Source organism: Balaenoptera acutorostrata, chromosome 3 (assembly GCF_949987535.1).
Source record: "Balaenoptera acutorostrata chromosome 3, mBalAcu1.1, whole genome shotgun sequence".
Lineage (NCBI taxonomy): Eukaryota > Metazoa > Chordata > Mammalia > Artiodactyla > Balaenopteridae > Balaenoptera > Balaenoptera acutorostrata.
The window spans coordinates 150,805,869-150,823,856 of NC_080066.1; the positions used below are offsets into that span (position 1 = coordinate 150,805,869).

At 42.0% G+C, this 17,988-nt stretch overlaps 1 protein-coding gene across 4 annotated transcripts in view; it reads left to right on the top strand.

Annotated features, from left to right (window-relative positions):
* Positions 1-17,988, top strand: part of RGS6 (regulator of G protein signaling 6) — a 597,551-nt gene that overhangs the window by 55,985 nt on the left and 523,578 nt on the right. The gene's annotated exons all lie outside the window — the stretch shown is intronic.

Below are 17,988 nucleotides of genomic sequence, written 5' to 3' on the forward strand. Positions count from 1 at the left end.
GTTATTCTTTTTCTATTTCCTTGAGGTGTAAAGTTAAGTTGTTTATTTTAAATCTTGCTAGTTTTTAAAAAAATTTTTTTTTTGGCTGCATTGGGCCTTTTTGCTGTGCGCAGGCTTTCTCTAGTTGTGGCGAGTGAGGGTTACTCTTCATTGTGGTGCGTGGGCTTCTCACTGCGGTGGCTTCTCTTGTTGCGGAACATGGGCTCTAGGCATACAGGCTTCAGTAGTTGTGGCACATGGGCTCAGTAGTTGTGGCTCGCGGGCTCTGGAGTGCAGGCTCAGTAGTTGTGGTGCACGGGCTTAGTTGCTCCACAGCGTGTAGGATCTTCCTGGACCAAGGCTTGAACCAGTGTCCCCTGCATTGGCAGGTAGATTCTTAACCACTGTGCCACCCAGGGAAGTCCCTCTAGTTTCTTTTCTTTTTTCTTTTTTTTTAACATCTTTATTGGAGTATAATTGCTTTACAATGGTGTGTTAGTTTCTGCTTTATAACAAAGTGAATCAGTTATACATATACATATATCCCCATATCTCTTTGCTCTTGTGTCTCCCTCCCTCCCACTCTCCCTATCTCACCCCTCTAGGTGGTCACAAAGCACCAAGCTGATCTCCCTGTGCTATGCGGCTGCTTCCCACTAGCTATCTATTTTACATTTGGTAAGGTATATATGTCCATGCCACCGTCTCACTTTGTCCCAGCTTACCCTTCCCCCTCCCTGTGTCCTCAAGTCCATTCTCTAGTAGGTCTGTGTCTTTATTCCTGTCTTGCCCCTAGGTTCTTCATGACCATTTTTTTTCTTTTTTAGATTCCATATATATGTGTTAGCATACGGTATTCGTTTTTCTCTTTCTGACTTACTTCACTCTGTATGACAGACTCTAGATCCATCCACCTCACTACAAATAACTCAATTTCATTTCTTTTTATGACTGAGCCCTCTAGTTTCTTAATATAGGTGTTTGTTGCTATAAACTTCCCTCTTAGAACTCCTTTTGCTACATCCCGTAGGTTTTGGTATGTTGTATTTCCATTTTTGTTTGTTTCAAACATTTTTTTAAAATCCCTTTTGATTTCTTCTGTGGCCCATTGGCCATTCAGAAGTGTGTTAATTTCCACATATTTGTGAATTTTCCACCTTTCCTCCTGTTATTGATGTCTAGTTTCATACCTTTATTGTTGGAATAGATACTTGATATGATATTAATCTTCTTAAATTTCTTAAGACCTGTTTGTAGCCTAAGATATGATTTACCTTTGAGAATATTCTGTATGCACTTGAGAAGGATGTGTATTCTGCTGTTGCTGGCTAGAATGTATATGTATTTTAGGTCTATTTTATCCAATGTGTAGTTTAAGTTCAGTGTTTCGTTATTGGTTTTCTGTCTGTATGATCTATCCATTGTTGAAAGTGGAGTACTGAAGTCCCCTACTATTACTGTATTGTTGTCTATTATTCCCTTCAGATCTCTTAGTGTTTGCTTAATATATTCACGTGCTTGATGTTGGGTGCACATGCATTTACAATTATTATATACTCTTGATGAATTGACCCCTTTGTTATTATATAATGACCTTCTTTGTCTCTCATTACGATCTTTGACTTAAAGTCTATTTTGTCTAAGTGCAGCTACACCTGCTCCCTTCTGGTTTCCATTTTCATGGAATATCTTTTTCCATCCCTTCACTTTCAGCCTATGTGCATTCTTAAAGCTGACATGAGTCTCTGGTAGGCAGTATTTCGTTGGGTCTTTTTTTTTTAATCCATTTAGCTACTCTGTGTCTTTTGATTGGAGAATTTAATCCATTTACATTTAAAGCAATTATTGATAGGTAAGGACTTACTATTGCCATCTTGTAATTGTTTTCTGGCTGTTTAGTAGTTCCTTTGTTTCTTCCCTTGTGATTTAATGATTTTTCTTTAGTGTTATATTTAGATTTCTTTCTCTTTCTCTTTTGTGTGTCTGTAATAGTTTTTTGCCTTGAGGTTACCATAAGACTTACATAAAACATCTTACAGTTATAACAATCTGTTTTATGGTGATAACTTCAATCCCATACCCTTTTACTCTCTACCTTTTACTACCCACCCCACACATTTTATGTTTTTGATGTCACAATTTACATCTTTTTACATTGTGTATCCATATCCAAATTATTGTACCTGTAGTTATTTTAAATCCCTTTTTTCTTTTAATTTTTATACTGGAATTAAGTGATTTACACATCACCTTTGTAGTATTAGAGTATTTTGAATTTGACTATGTAACTTCTTTTACCAGGGAGTTATATACTTTCATATGTTTTTATGCTATTAATTAACATCTTTTCATTTCTGCTTGAGAACTCTCTTTAGCATTTCTCTTAAGGTACTCCTAGTGGTGATAAACTCCCTCAGCTTTTGTTTGTCTGAGAAATCTTTATACTTCATTCAAAAGGACAGCTTTGCTGGATAAAGTATTCTTGTTTGGTAGTTTTTTTCTTTCAGCACCTTGACTATCTTATCCCACTCTCTCCTGGTCTGCAGGGTTTCTATGGAGAAATCCACTGATAACCTTATGAGAGTTCCCTTTTATGTAATGAATCCTTTTCACTTGCTGCTTTCAAAATTCTCTCTTTGTCTCTGGTTTTTGATGGTTATAGTGTGTTTCCATGAAGTCATTTTTGAGTTGAATCTGATTGGGGACCTAGGATCATCACATACGTGGATGTCCATATATCTTCCCAGATGGGGAAGTGTTCAGCCAGTATTAGAGGAACTACTTTTCTTGGCCACCTAAATTACTTCCAGATGCCTACTAATTTAGATACAAAACTCCTTTTCCTGCCAATTAAGGTTTCCCAAACTATAATTTTAGTCTTCTATCACATGACTCCACAATACATACCCAGTTCTCTGGGCAAACAGACCTGACCCAAACACAGCTTGTGCTTTCTCTTTTCTTTGTTCAACCTGTTCTATCTACTTGGAATGTCTTCAGTTTCTCTGTCCCAACCACAAGTCTCCATCTGTCAGAATTATGGGCCTCCTTCAATCCTGTAATCAAACTCTATCTAAGGATCAATTCCTGATTTTTACAGACAAAAGTGACTTCTTTCCCCCTATTTGATTCTTACAGTATTTATATTATTTTCAAGTCAATTATAACCTACTTATTTGTAGGATAGCTTTTGTGTATGTCCTCTCCCTCCAGCTCCATTTGGAAGGTCCTTGAGAAATGGGATCAAATTCATTTTTATTTTCCCTGTAGGACTTACATGGTTTCTTAAACATAGTAATTTTCTATAAATAAATGATGGCATGCCTTAATCCTGTTCTTAGAGATCCCAACTCTGGAAGAAAGGAAACTGCGGTTTAGAGCTTTGTTACAGGTTGAATTGTGTCTCCCCCCATAACCATACCTTGAAGTCCCAACCCTCTTTGCCTCACATTGTGACCTTATTTGGAAATAGAGTCATTGTAGATATAATTAGTTAAGATGAGGTCATAGTGGAGTAAAGTGGGGCCCCTAATCCAGTACAGCTGGTGTCTTTACAAAAAGGAACATTTGGACACAGACACACATAGAGAGAACACCATGTAAAGACTGGAGTTATGCTGCCACAAACCAAGGAGCTATGAGAAGTTAGGAGAATAGCCTCGAGCTGATGCTTCCCTAGAGCATTCCGAGGAAACAGGAGCCTGCTGACACCTTGATCTCAGACTTCTAGCCTCCAGAACTGTGAGACAGTACGTTTCTGTCAGTCAGTTTGTGGTACTGTTACGGCAGCCTCAGGAAACTGACACCAGCCTGGTGTTTTCACCATCCTCAGAACAAACAAGATGGGGTGTTTAACAGTGTTTTTCCTCCTGTTCTAGGTGGAACTGAGGGCTGAGGTGGGGTGGCCAGATAACAAAGTAGCCAGAGTCTTCTCTGTCATCTGTGCCTCTCGTGCACAGCTCCAGCCTCAGAGTTCTGACAGCCCTCTTAGGAGCTTTAGCACTGGCCACTCAGCAGGTCAAAACTGGATACACATGGTTTCCCTTCCAAATCTCTTCCTCCTTCTTAATCTCATCTCAGTTACTGTTATTGTATTCCTTTCAGTCCCTCTGGTGAAAGCATTCTGTGATCCTTCCCTTTCCTCATCCCCAATTTTTAAAAATCTGGATTTCTGCCTTTTTTTGAAAAATAGATCTGGGAACATTAGACCCTCATTACCGTGTGGCGATAATTGGCCAGACTGAGGAGCTGCCCCTTAATGCAGAGAGTGTGTTCTTGGTCCTGCCTATTCCCATCACTCCCATCACCCCTCTTCCCCCCGCCCTGGGGAAGTCAGAGTCAGAAGTCAGGGCAGAGCATCTGATCCTGGGCTCTGAGTCAGCCTGCACCTTTGTCTCTTGCTGGGTCACTTACTGGCTGGGGGGCCTCCCGAGGGAGGCTCTTTAATCTCACTGGGCCTTTGGACATTAATCTGTAGATGAGATAATAATGGTGCTCACCTCCTGTGAACCTTGAGAGGATTAAATGATTTAACGCACATCAAGAGGTTAGACCCTGGCCCCAAGCAGGCCCTCCATAATCGTTCACTTGTATTGTTACAGAGTCAAGAAAATCTTATTGGCATTTATCCAGCCTGCTTTCTTATTTTTCATAATGGAGGGCGTGGTTACTCCCCAGTTTTTCTTTGTTTCTCCTCATCCCCCACCAGTTTGACACAGTAAGAGATGTGGTAGTTTATGCACGAAGAAGCAGGGCTGGCCTAGCAGGGAGTTTGGAGCAAAGCTCCTGGGCCACTCCTGGCAGCTGAGACTCCCCTGTGCTTACCTGCCTTCTGTGTTGTTTAGGATCCAGTGACCAAAGGCATAGCTTGGTGACTGGCCTCCTGAGGCCTCCAGCTTCCCCGGGGGGGTGCCTCTAATTAGGTTCACTGTTGAGGACGCAGGTATTTACCTTGGAGGCAGGAAGGGCTGCTGGGAATAGCTGCTTAACTTGAAATGCAGTCAGCAAGTCTGATGTTAGTTAGAAGCATGTTACCTGTGATTTGAGGCCTTGGCAAAGCCTAGACAAGCACCGTGAGGAGCCCCACTCCCACTCCAGTTGTTTCCACTGTATTCCCCTTATAGGGCCTCTCTGAAGCAGAACTGACTCATTAAGCTGAGATTCATGGACGGGATCTTTGTTAATCAATAGGGATTTACTAAGCAATTCCTGGGTGCCAGATACAGTACAAGGTGTTGATAATAAATAAAATGACAGGTGACACACAGTCCTGCCTGTAAGGAGTTTATAGATAGAGATGGGGAGATGGATGAGACAACACTGTCAGTGGGGCTGGCGGATCACAGGTGTGGGGTATGGGATCCAGGGTGGGAGATCCTGACACAGTCTGGGGTTGGGACCGGCAGTGACTGGGAGATCATCATACTTGTCATTGTTGATCTAATGTCCCAATAAGATTGAGCTTTGTCAGGACAAGGATTGCAACTATCTTTTTATTGCTCTGTCTCTAGTGCTAGCCCAGTGGTTGGCATATAGTAGAGGCTCAGTAAACATTTGATGAATAAGGGAATTAAATGATATCTAAACTGAGAACAGAAGGATGAGGGGCTCGCCAGGAGGCAAGTGTGTGTGTGTTTGTGTGTGTGTGTGTGGAGTGGCAGGAAGAGGTGAAGTAGAAGGGAGTGGCAGTAGGAAATACAAAGGTGAGGAAAGACATTATGAGGAGGGAGTAGCATGAGCTCCTGGTGGGAGACAAAAGACTGAAATTCTGGGAACCGTGGCTCAAATGGTGGTGTGGAATAGAGCCATTTCAGGGAGGCATGGAGCAGGCTGATGGTGAGGTTTTAAACAGAGGAAAAACATGATTAGATTTGACACGCATGTTGTTATGGATTGGAGAGGGCAGAGTAGAAGCCGAGAGGCCAATTCGATGACTTCTGCAACAATCTTGATTATAGATCGGGGTGGTTGGACAAATTACTGACAACTGAGATGGGAATGCAGATAGATTCAAAAGCAACTAGGGATGTAGAATTGTCAGGACCTGGCATTTGTCTATGGAGAAGGAAGGAAAGATGTCTGAATGATGTCCACACCTTTGGGGGATGCTAGTTTACTTACGTGGTAAACAACAGAGAAAGAAGAGCAGCAGGGAGATAAAAGCACAAGTGGACACGTTGAGTTTGGGTTGCCAATGGGAAGTGCATACATCAGTCTTAACCTAATGAGAACAACCTGGCTTGAGATACGGGTTTGGACATTCACTGACGTATGAGATCAGGGTTTCATAACCTAGAGGTCCAGAGATACAATTCAACAGGCCCATGAACCTCAGCAATTTCTTTGAAAATGTAGTGTATGAACGTTACTCTGGAGAGTTAGCTTTGTATCAACTTTCAAAATCTCCATGTCCCCAAATAGGTTATCCCTTGATCTACGTGGTTACGGAAGCTGGAAGGAGAGATGAGGTTTCTCAGGCACAGTGGGCAGGGCAGAGAGATGGCGACTGTGCTGTGGGGCTGAGGGGCCCTGTGCTAAGTCGGGGGCGGGGACAGAGTATGGGGCAGGAGACGAAGACCTACCGAAAACATTAGGTTTACTGTTTGTAAAGCATGGTCACAGATATTATTGTTTTATGTCTCAGTAACTCAACTAGATATTTATCATTTCGCTCTGGGTCATTTAGAGGTCAGTATAAGACACAGAAACTTGGCCATGAGTTTTAAACAAGAAGGGATTTAATACAGAGAATTAGATGCTTAAAAACCACTGGGAGGGCCAGCCGTGGGGAAAGATTTCCAGAACAACGTGGAACCACACTCAGAGCACACCCCGGCAGCTGGCATCCCAGCCTGGGGAAGCTGGGACCAGAAAGCCACTATGGCTTCCACTACTGCTGTAACTGCTTCTGGACCCTCAGAAAGCTGGAGAAAGGGTGCTGGGACGCTGCCGAGGTTAAAAGGTCTCATGTTTCCATGACCGTCCTTGACAGCAGTGAACAGTCAAGAAGGAGCCAGAAATGGCCCCCATCTTACTTTTACCTTCCAGAACATCTTGCATGAATGCATCTAATTAGTGGAACCTAATTAACGCCCCCTCCCCAGGTTTAGGGAAGTCTGGAAAATATTTCTAATTATTCCACCTCTCTACCTAAAAAGAGAGTGCAGTGGTAGAAGAGGGGGTCTTTTTTTCTAAGGGGCTAGATGGTAAATATTTTAGTCTTACTGGGCCACGTGATTTCTGTTGTAGCTACTCAGCTTTACCATCATAGTGCAAATCAGCCATAGAAGGTACATAAGTAAATGAGCATGGTTGCGTTCCACTAAAACTTTATTTATGAAAATGAGTGGTGGGTTGGTTTTGGCCTGGGGGCCATGGTTTGCCCACCCTTGAGTTAAGCAAGCCAATTCACAATAATTACCGTGGGTTCTTTTTACAGATGATGGAAGTAAAATCGGAGAGATTCAGGGTCATTTAACTAGTGCAAGTGAAAACACACCCCAGTTATTTTGATTTCAAAGTTCATGCTCTTTTCAGCAGACCATGATGCTGAGCCCCTCTCTTTGGGAGACGTGTGATCTAAAATAGGAGAGAAAATGTGCACTTCATTGTTATAGACCGTGGTAAAAGCCCCAAGGATGGTGAAAAATATTTTTGCATATGAGGCCTTTTTAGACAAGAGGATTCAGGACGAGTTTCATTGTGAAGTAGTTTGAGCTAGGTGTTGAAGAAAGGTGTAATTTTAACAGGTGGAGATGCTGTGGGGGTAGAGAGGTAGGGACCAAAGAGCACTTTGGATGGAGGGGGAAACTTCAAGGCAAGTTTAGGAAAACAGCTAGGAATCTAAACTCATCTGAACATTGTGACTGTCTAGGGTTTTAGCAGAGATAAGGCTAGATTATGGAGAACCTTAGACGTTAGGATTAGGAATCTGGACGTGAAAAGCAGAAGCAGTGGCAATTTTTGAACAAGGCTGTGATACACACACATTACTTCAGGAAGAATTATCTGGTACTGTGGTGCAGAATTTTTTGAGATCAGAAGATACTGGTAACAAGAATCCACATAAGTTATTGCAATATCTTTGTATGAGGATACAAAGGAAGCAGTGGATATGAGGGATGTCTTGAGCCATTCCTGGGACTTGGAAACTTGTAAGTGTGGGAGAAGTAGAAGGATGGCTTTGATAGTGAGAAGTGAGAAGAATAACAAAACTTGGAAAGCTGGGAGAAGGAGCTTGTTTTTGTAGGAAAGGTGGTGGGTTCCATCTTGGATATAAAGTGCTGAGGGGATAAGTGGAAACATGGAGCAGGCGATTGGAAATATGGCCTTGATCTTGAAAAGAGAGGTGGTTGGGGATTGTCACGTACAGCTGGATAGAGAGCCACAGAAGAGCTCAGATCTCTGAGAGAGTGTGGATAATGGACGATGCCCAAAGCAGAATCCAGAGGACTTAGGTCCTCAAGAACCGGGAGAGGAACAGGGATAAGAAAATGGGGTAGGAGGAGCAGGTGGAATGCCAGGATGGGTATTGCACCAGAGGAGTCGAGAGGAAGAGCTGTTTGCAGTGGAAGGACCAGCCAGTGGTGTAGCATGCCACAGGAGGTGGAGAAGAATTCACCAGGGGCCACTGGACGAGGCGATCACACCATCGTGTTGCGTGGCCCCTGAGAGGGCTGTGTAGAGTCGGGTGAGTCAATGGAGACAGAAGGCTGGGGACCATTCTCATGAAGAGTTTGATACAGAAAGGAAAGAGAAGAGAAGACAGTAGATTGAAATTTTTGTTTTGAAGTTGACTAATTCTTCAGTGCCTAAATACCACACGTGACTTCACGTGTCAGGATGTCTCCTGATTTCTCCCCTCCCCCACCACAGTGGGTGGAAAGAGGAACGTCATCTAGATCTGGATTTCAGGATTCATTCTTTGGTCCTTTGCTTGTGTCTGACTTGACGATGCCTTTGGCTCTGCCGGTGGCCTCTCCTGGCAACCTGGGAGGTCGGACACAAATGTGAGCAGTTGTCGGGCGACTGCTCAAAGCCGTGTGGTCCCCTACGTTTGGAACACGTACTAGTTCCCATCTCAGTCTCCACTCAGTGGGAAGAAATCAGTCTCTGACTTTGAAATTTCAGAGGTTATACATTTGCAGAATATGAAATCAGCGTATTGATGATTTTTGTCTCAACTCACAGGATTCCTTTAAGCTCTGCTAGAGAATGGGTACACTGGGTTGTGAAAATTTAGTCTCTCCAGGGTTTTTTCTAGAAAAACGTTAAGTATGCCCAAATCCCAGAGGAACGGAATATTTTACATCGGTGCTTTCTGTGATAAGAAACAAAAACAACACACACAACAACAAACAACAAGCCAGACAAACTCTAGAGTTTCAGATGGAAATGATCTCATCAGTCTAAATCAAGGGCGTATTCTAACTCATTTCCTTTCACACCTCCGTCTGTGGCTTCTACAACATAATCAGCTTGGTCTCAAATGAGTTATGAAATGGATGTAAGAAGAGGTAACTTGGATTAATATTTTTCCCTCAGTGGAATTCACTTCCTCACTCTCATATTTAAACAGCTGTGTTATACTTAAATGGCCCTGAGTTATGTTTCTCCAGAGCTCTTTAGAGATTTAGAAGTGTTATAGTACTCTTTCACATTTTTATAGAACTTTAGTTGTTGAAATGTTTAGATAGCCATTAATCTCATTTGACCTCACAACAATCTGTGTGATAGGCAGTGCAAGTATGATCATTAAGCCCATTATTGCAGATAGAGGAACTGAGATTCTGAGTGGTTAATTAACTAGCCCATGGTCACACAGGTTGTGAGCAGCAGATTCAAGACTGAAGATCAAGTGTCCCAGCTCCAAATTCATTACTTTTTCTTTTTTTAAAAAAAAAATAATTAATATATTTATTTTTGGCTGCGTTGGGTCTTCGTTGCTGCGCACGGGCTTTCTCTAGTTGTGGCAAGCCGGGGCTACTCTTTGTTGTGGTGCGTGGGCTTCTCACTGCGGTGGCTTCTCTTTGTTGCGGAGCACGAGCTCTAGGTGCGCGGGCTCAGTAGTTGTGGCTCGCAGGCTCAGTAGTTGTGGTGCATGGGCTTAGTTGCTCTGCGGCATGTGGGATCTTCCCGGATCAGGGCTCGAACCTGTGTCCCCTGCATTGGCAGGCAGATTCTTAACCACTGCACCGCCAGGGAAGTCCCTCATTATTTTTTCCATTATGCTTTGGGTGGCATTTTTGACATTAGCATTTTCTTTCATTCTTAAGCACTTCAGCGTATAAGCTTTGTAAAACATCATGGTTTCTGGTAGTACATTGATTGTGGAGGGCCAGGAGCAAGAAACCACAGACTTTAAATGACAGTTACTCTTATTGGAGGTTTGGCCTTTATTGAATGGAGGTCTTTTGTTAAGGGAAGGTATACATTGATATAAGAGGCTTGCCAGTCTTTCAAAAAATGGAAACTTCTGGGCTCCTTGGGGATGGCTAATGATGATGATTATGGAGGAGTTTGCAAATGTGAAGTACTTTATAAATCCTGGAGTAGTGGCAGTGGACTGTACTGGGGAGAGATTTTTGCACCTGATATTCTTTGGGCACTGCTGCTTTTGGCTCACTCTGGTTTTATAAATAAACCTGTTTTGCTTCTCTTTTAGAAATGGTCTGTTGTCTAGCTTCATGGTGGTTTTCTGTACGTGTGAACTTGTGCTTTAGTTAAATTAAACACTTGTGCTACTGCAAAACTGAATTTAGTAACGTTGCCAATATCTTAGCTCTCAGTAGTCTTTAAATATTCTTAACCCTGGGAGCTGGCCCAAGCAATAGCTTATTCTTTTTCCTGTACCACTCAGCATATAAATCCTGAATTACTGCTGACCAAAGGTATGTAAAGTACAAATCAATGAGCATTTTGTTTCTGTACATTAGGGAATGAGATAGTGAGTGAAAGAAAACCCCTGGATGAGGGCTTAAAAATATTGTCAGTGTTCTATGGATTAATGGAGCTGAGGCTGCTATTTTATTCATTTGTTGACCACCATGTCTTTACACTGCACTGAAAGGGTTTTTTTAACAGCTTTATTGAGGTATAATTCACATATCAATGATTCACCCATTTATTTTTTAATTCTATTTTTTTGTGGAGAACAAGTGGTTTACCTTATTTTTTTTAATTGAAGTAAAATTGGCTCGCAATATTAGTTTCAAGTGTATAACATAGTGATTCTATATTTTTGTACATTATGAAATGCTCACCATTGTATGCCTAGTTACTATCTGAAACCATATAAGATTATTTCAATATTATTGACTGTATTCCTTATGCCATACATTATATCCCCATGACTTAATTATTTTATAACTGGAAGTTTTGTACTTCTTAATCCCCTTCACCTATTTCACCTAGTCCTCCCCACCCTGCTCCCCTCTGGCGAACACCAGTTTTTTCTCTTTATCTATGAGTCTGTTTCTGTCTTGTTTTGTTTGTTCATTTGTTTTGTTTGTTTAGATTCCACATACAAGTGAAATCGTATGATATTTTTGTTTGACTTATTTCACTTAGCATAATGCCCTCTAGGTCCAGCCAAGCTGTCACAAATGGCAAGATTTCTTTCTTTTTTTTAATGGCTGAGTAATATTCCATTATATTTTGTGTATATATATATATATATATATATATATATACATGTGTATATATACATATATATATGTGTATATATATATATACACACACACACATATATATATATATATATATAGATGGGCACTTAGGTTGCTCCCATAGTTTGGCTGTTGTAAATAATGCTATAATGAATGTTGGGGTGCACATATCTTTCTGAATTAGTGTTTTCATTTTCTTTGGATAAATACCCAGAAGTAGAATTGCTGGATCATATGGTAGTTTTATTTTTAGGAACCTGCATACTGTTTTCCACAGTGGCTGTGCCAGTTTACATTCCCAGAAACAGTGTACAAGGGTTCCCTTTTCTTCACATCCTTGCTAACATTTGTTATTTGTTGTCTTTTTGATAGTAGCCATCTGACAGGTGTGAGTTGTATCTCATTGGGGGTTTGATTTGCATTTCCTTGATGATTAGTGAGGTCGAGCATCTTTTCATGTGCCTCTTGGCCATCTGTATGTCTTCTTTGGAAAAATTTCTGTTCAGTTCCTGTCTATTTCTTAATCGGATTTTTTTTTTTTTGATATTGAGTTGTATGAGTTCTTTATGTAGTTTGGATATTAACCCCTTGTTTTGTAATAGGCACGAGACCATTAGCACGAGACCCATAGCGCCAATGGTCAGCCTCGCAGTGGTCCTCATGGCAGAAAGTGCAGTGAGAGGCAGATCAGGGCCTTCTCCCCGGGGGCCTCCAGTCCCTCCAGCCTCGGGGCTGGCGGGTGAGCTGGGGGGCCCGGGGACAGGCTGGGGGCTGTGTCCTGCAGGGCTCCAGAGCTCTTACCAAGGCCTCCCATTGGCCGGGCCCAGGCCTTGAAGAAGCAGCGAACCTCTCCCGCATCCCTTCCTCTGTGACCTAATGCCTGCGGCGGTCTGCATGGGTCGCAGTGCATGGAGGTCTCAGCAACTGGAGTATACGGACACAGCCATTAAGGTAACATCTTCAACCGGCTTCAGTCTCTCCTTTCAAGTTTCAAAAATTAGTCCAGCTTAGATCAGTTGTCTCCCCCTAGGAGGTGGCCAGAGGTCAGGGTTAAGGTGTAAGGACACTGCACATCATTACTTCAGGTCCACCTCTGTGGCTGGGACTATTCTCAAAGAAGGGCAGCTGTTTTGAGCTGGGAATTCACCTGATGGGTATTTGCTACAACGTGTATTCCTATTGATCCTATACAAATGGTTCTCTCCAGTTTAAATGAAAAGCCTAAGGGTTGGCTGGGTCCTGGGTGCCTGGCTCCCTCAGTGATGATGGCTGGGGAGGGTCTGGGGACCTGGCCCTGAGGGCGCCGCCAGCTGAGATCTGCCTCCTCAGCCAGGCCTGGGCACTGGTGGACGGACCCAGACTGGGTACCGGACAAACACTCCCAGGCCAGGGTATCCAGCTGCGCAGGGATCCCCTCCTCTTAGCCAGGGCCTAAACCTCAGAGGATGAAAGTTGAGCCTTGGGACCTTGCCCTTTTTTGTCAGAACAAAGAATGACATGTGTTTTGGTGGAGGGTTACAGGAACATGGTGACCAACACGTGACCTGACCTCAAGAACAAAGGATCTGACACCAAGAAGTTTGCAACAACTAACCACATCCCTCCCTCACCTTCCCTATAAAAGGGCTTTGCTGAAAGCTTTCGGGGAGTTCGGGGTTTTTTAAGGCATGAGCCAACCATATCCTTGCATAACCCTGCAATAAACCTCTCTCTGCTCCAAACTCTGACGTTTTGGTATTGTTTGACCTCACTGTGTGTCAGGCACATGGACTTGCGTGAGGTAACAGTTGGACATATCATTTGCATATATCTTCTCCCATTCAGTAGGTTGTCTTATCGTTTTGTTGATGATGGTTTCCTTCACTGTGCAAAAGCTTTTTTAGTTTTATGTAGCCCCATTTGTTTATTTTTGCTTTTGTTTCCCTTGTCTGAGGATTCAGATCCAAAAAATATTGCTAAGACCAATGTCAAAGAGCATACTGCCTATGTTTTCTTCTAGGAGTTTTATGGTTTTAGATCTTACATATAAGTCTTTAGTCCATTTTGAGTTTATTTTTGTATATGGGGTAGGAAAGTGATCTAATTTCATTCTTTTGCATGTAGCTGTCCAGTTTTCCCACCACCATTTATTGAAGGGGCTGTCTTTTCCATTGTATAGGCTTGCCTCCTTTGTCATAGATTAATTGACCATGTAAGTGTGGGTTTATTTCTGGGATTTCTGTTCTGTTCCACTGATCTGTGTGTCTGTTTTTGTGCCAGTACCATACTGTTTTGATTACTGTAGCTTTGTAGTATAGTTTGAAGCCAGGGCGCATGATACCTCCAGCTTTGCTCTTCTCTCTCAAGTTTGCTTTTGCTATTCAGGGTCCGTTGTGGTTCCATACAAATGTTAGGATTATTTTTTCTAGTTCTGTGAAAAATGCCATGGATATTTTGATAAGAATTGCATTGAATCTGTAGATTGCTTTGGGTAGTATGGACATTTTAACAATATTAATTCTTCCAGTTCATGAGCATGGTGTAGCTTTTCATTTATTTGGGTCATCTTTAATTTCTTTCCTCTATGTCTTACAGTTTTCAGAGTACAGGTGTTTCACCTCCCTGGTTAAATTTATTCCTAGGCATTTTATTCCTTTTGATGCAATTGTAAATGGGGTGGTTTTTAAAATTTCTCTTTCTGATAGTTCATTATGAATGTGTAGAAATGCTACAGATTTCTGTATATTAATTTTGTATCCTGCAACTTTACTGAACAAGTTACCCATTTAAAGTATACAATTTAATGATTTGGGGTATATTACGTTATTACTTTTTGAAAATTGTGGTAAAATGTATATAACATAAAATTTACCTTTTTAACTTTTTAATGTACAATTCAGTGGCATTAATCCATTACCTTCATAATTTCGTGCACCCATCACCACTATTTTAAAAAGTTTTTCATCACCCCAAACAGAAACTCTCACTAAACAATAACTCCACCTGAAAGGATTTCTGACTATGCTTTGGTAACTACCTTCAGCTGTATGTAAGGCTTTTGAGGAAAATTTTGTTTAGTTTCTTCTTTTAGAGGAAGTTTTTTCTTTTAGGGGAAGGTCCATGTAGTCATGACACAGGCTGGTTCCCCTCAGGAAGCAGCCTCTGTGATGAGTGTGTAGGACATTGTTAGGGAATCTCTCAGGGTCAGCACTTGGGGGGAGGGGGAGGAGGCAGAGTTGGGCAGAAGGAGAAGATGGGCTTCACTGCAGTCGTAAGGCCTCTTACCCAGTGGGAATTCTGGAACTGGGATTTTCTGAGGTAGGGCAACAAGGATGGGTCTTTTTTTTTTTTTTGGCCACGCTGCGGAGCATGCGGGATCTTAGTTCCCCAATCAGGGATAGAACCCGTGCCCCCTGCAGTGGAAGCGCAGAGTCTTAAGCACTGGACCGCCAGGGAAGTCCCAAGGATGGGTCTTTGTATCTTCATATCCTCCAGTCGTAGGAGGCAGCAGGCCCAAGAAGGGACATGAGCTTAAATTAGTTAACTCTTATCAACCAAGGGCAATTTGAGAGAGGGCTCACAGCCAAGGGCTGTGAGCCAGCAGCATTCCCAGCAGCTGGGGGATGGAATCTTTGGTCAGTGGTTCCAAACGCCGCTGCCCACTGAATCACCTGGGCACCCTCAAAAATGCTATGCCTGGTTAAACTGATGTGGGGTGAGAAGCGGGTGTCAGGAGTTTGAAATGAACAGCGGTTTGGGAATGCCTGCTCTTAGTCCTGAAGAGGCATAAGCTTAGTCTGCACCGCTGTGGGAAATGGCTGAGTTTTGGAGTCAGGAAAATTTGAATGTGGCTCAATATTTTCCTAACCCTGTGAGTTCTTATTTATGTTCTGCTGATAACACTTTGCTGCCAGGGTGTTAAACATGTGAATGGGTGTGCATTTGGGTGGGAGGGCACTTAACAAATGAATACGAAAACAGTGAACACTTCCATGAAAATTTGGTAAAAAACAAGGATGTGTAATTCACAAAGAAGAAGTTTAAATGATCTTTAAACATTTTAAAGTGTATTGTCTTAACATATTGTCGTTCATGTCTGAAGAAATGAAAATTAAGACTGTATGTGCTTCTAGTACTCAGTGATGGTGAAGGTGGTGGCCGGAGACATTTCTATACTCTTGGTGTGGGTATACATTGGTATAACATTTATGGTGGGACATGCAGCAATATGCATATAAGTTCTTTAAAACTGAATGTCTTGGGCTTCCCTGGTGGCACAGTAGTTAAGAATCTGCCTGTCAGTGCAGAGGACACGGGTTTGAGCCCTGGTCCGGGAAGATCCCACATACCGTGGAGCAACTAAGCCCGTGCGCCACAACTACTGAGCCTGCGCTTTAGAGCCTGTGAGCCACAACTACTGAGCCCACGTGCCACAACTACTGAAGCCCGCACGCCTAGAGCCTGTGCTCCGCAACAAGAGAAGCCACCGCAATGAGAAGCCCACGCACCGCAACGAAGAGGAGCCCCCGCTCGCTGCAACTAGAGAAAGCCCTCACTCAGCAACGAAGACCCAACACAGCCAAAAATAAATAAATAAATAAAATAAATTAAAAGAAAAAGTAGTGAATGTCTTTTGACATAACAAACCTAACTCTAGAAGTTTATCCTGATGAAGTAACCGGTAAGTGTGCAAAGATGTGTGCATAAAGGTATCAATGCTGAGGCTTGTTGACAATGATGGAAAATTGGGAGCAGCATAAATGCTCATCAGTAGGGACTGGTTAAATCAGTTATGGTACATACCTATTCTGGAACTATATAGTCATTAAAAATACTGTATGTGTACACGTGTTCACGGAGGAAGGTAGCCGCCATGTACTTTTAAGTGGGAGAAGCACTTAACAAAACAGCATGAGCCTATTTTTGCATTAAAATCATATTTGCATTGAATATGCCTGTAAGAAGAATACTAGGTGTTAACAGTAAAGTGTTTTTCCCCCTGAGTAAAAGAAGTACAGGTGAATTTTACTCTCCCTCATGCCTCTCCATAATATTTAGACTTTAGAATGCATTACCCGTAAGTGAATTTAATATTTATGTGTTAATTTTATATTCATGAAAAACATGGAGCCATTTCCAAAAATGACGTATTTCCAAAATTACACACACATATACATACATACATGCATATATATATACATACATATATGTGTGTGTGTGGTATATGTGTATCTCTCTACCTATCTATCCAGCAGTCTACAAGGGTATAGTCTATAATCCAGTTAGTGGTTATCCCTAGAATTTAAGGTCATGGGTGATTTTTACTTTCTTTCTTATGCTTATTTACAGATTTTTATAAAAAGATTGTATCACTTATAATAAGAAATGAAAAATTAGCTTTTCTACTCCAGTGTGCTTGCCTAACCTAGTTTTCCACCCACTCTTTAAACTGTGCTTTGCATCTGTTTCACGTGGAGGTCCTTTGGTTAGCATTTCTTTCTCCATCTCCATCTTTCTTCTTGCTTTCCTATTTAAATAATCACTATCATGTGTTGAAGAGCTGTGTGCTTTACCAAATTAGGGGCATTTATTCTGACTTTCACATTTGTTATCAAACGGTGTATTTTCGCTTTATTCGTCTGTTTGTCATTTTTCCCCCTTAAGTTTGACCTTTACATGAGACATTTACAAGCATAGTGTTTGTCATCTACCATTATGCTTTTGATTCATCTATTAAATGGTAATGTGTCCTCCAGAAACACTGATATTAAATTAAGTCGTTCCATATTTGCTCTCAGGAAGAGCTTTGGGGTTATTGAATTTACCAGGCAGGTAGGATATGCAAAAAGAGAAATGCATGGGAAGCTTCCAGCAGGCCGAGGCTCTTCCATGTGTCTGACAAATCTCATTCATCCCTTTAGGGCCCTAAATTACATACACATCACCTCCTCTGTCACACCAACTTGAGTCCTCAGGGTAAGCTGGTGATAACTTCTCCCATGTGTTTTTTATGGCCCTTATTAAATTTTATTGTAAGTAGTTGTTGATGGCTATCATCCCATTAGACTTCCAGGTAGGAAACGTGGTAGCCATCCACCAAGATGGCCCCCAGTGATCCTCACCTCCTGGTATTCATGCCTTTGAAAATAGATTACTACAGAAGTGATGGTTTGTCATGTCCAAGATTAGGTTATAAGTGACTGAGGTTTCCATGTTGGGCTGTTTCTCTTGGACCACTCATTCTATGGAAAGCCAGCTGCCGGGCTGGGAAAATAGGCAACGGATGGAGAGAGACTCAGTCCCGTGGCAGCAGCTAATAAAAAACGGGGCTGGCAACAACCATGTTGTTACAGACTGTTACAGA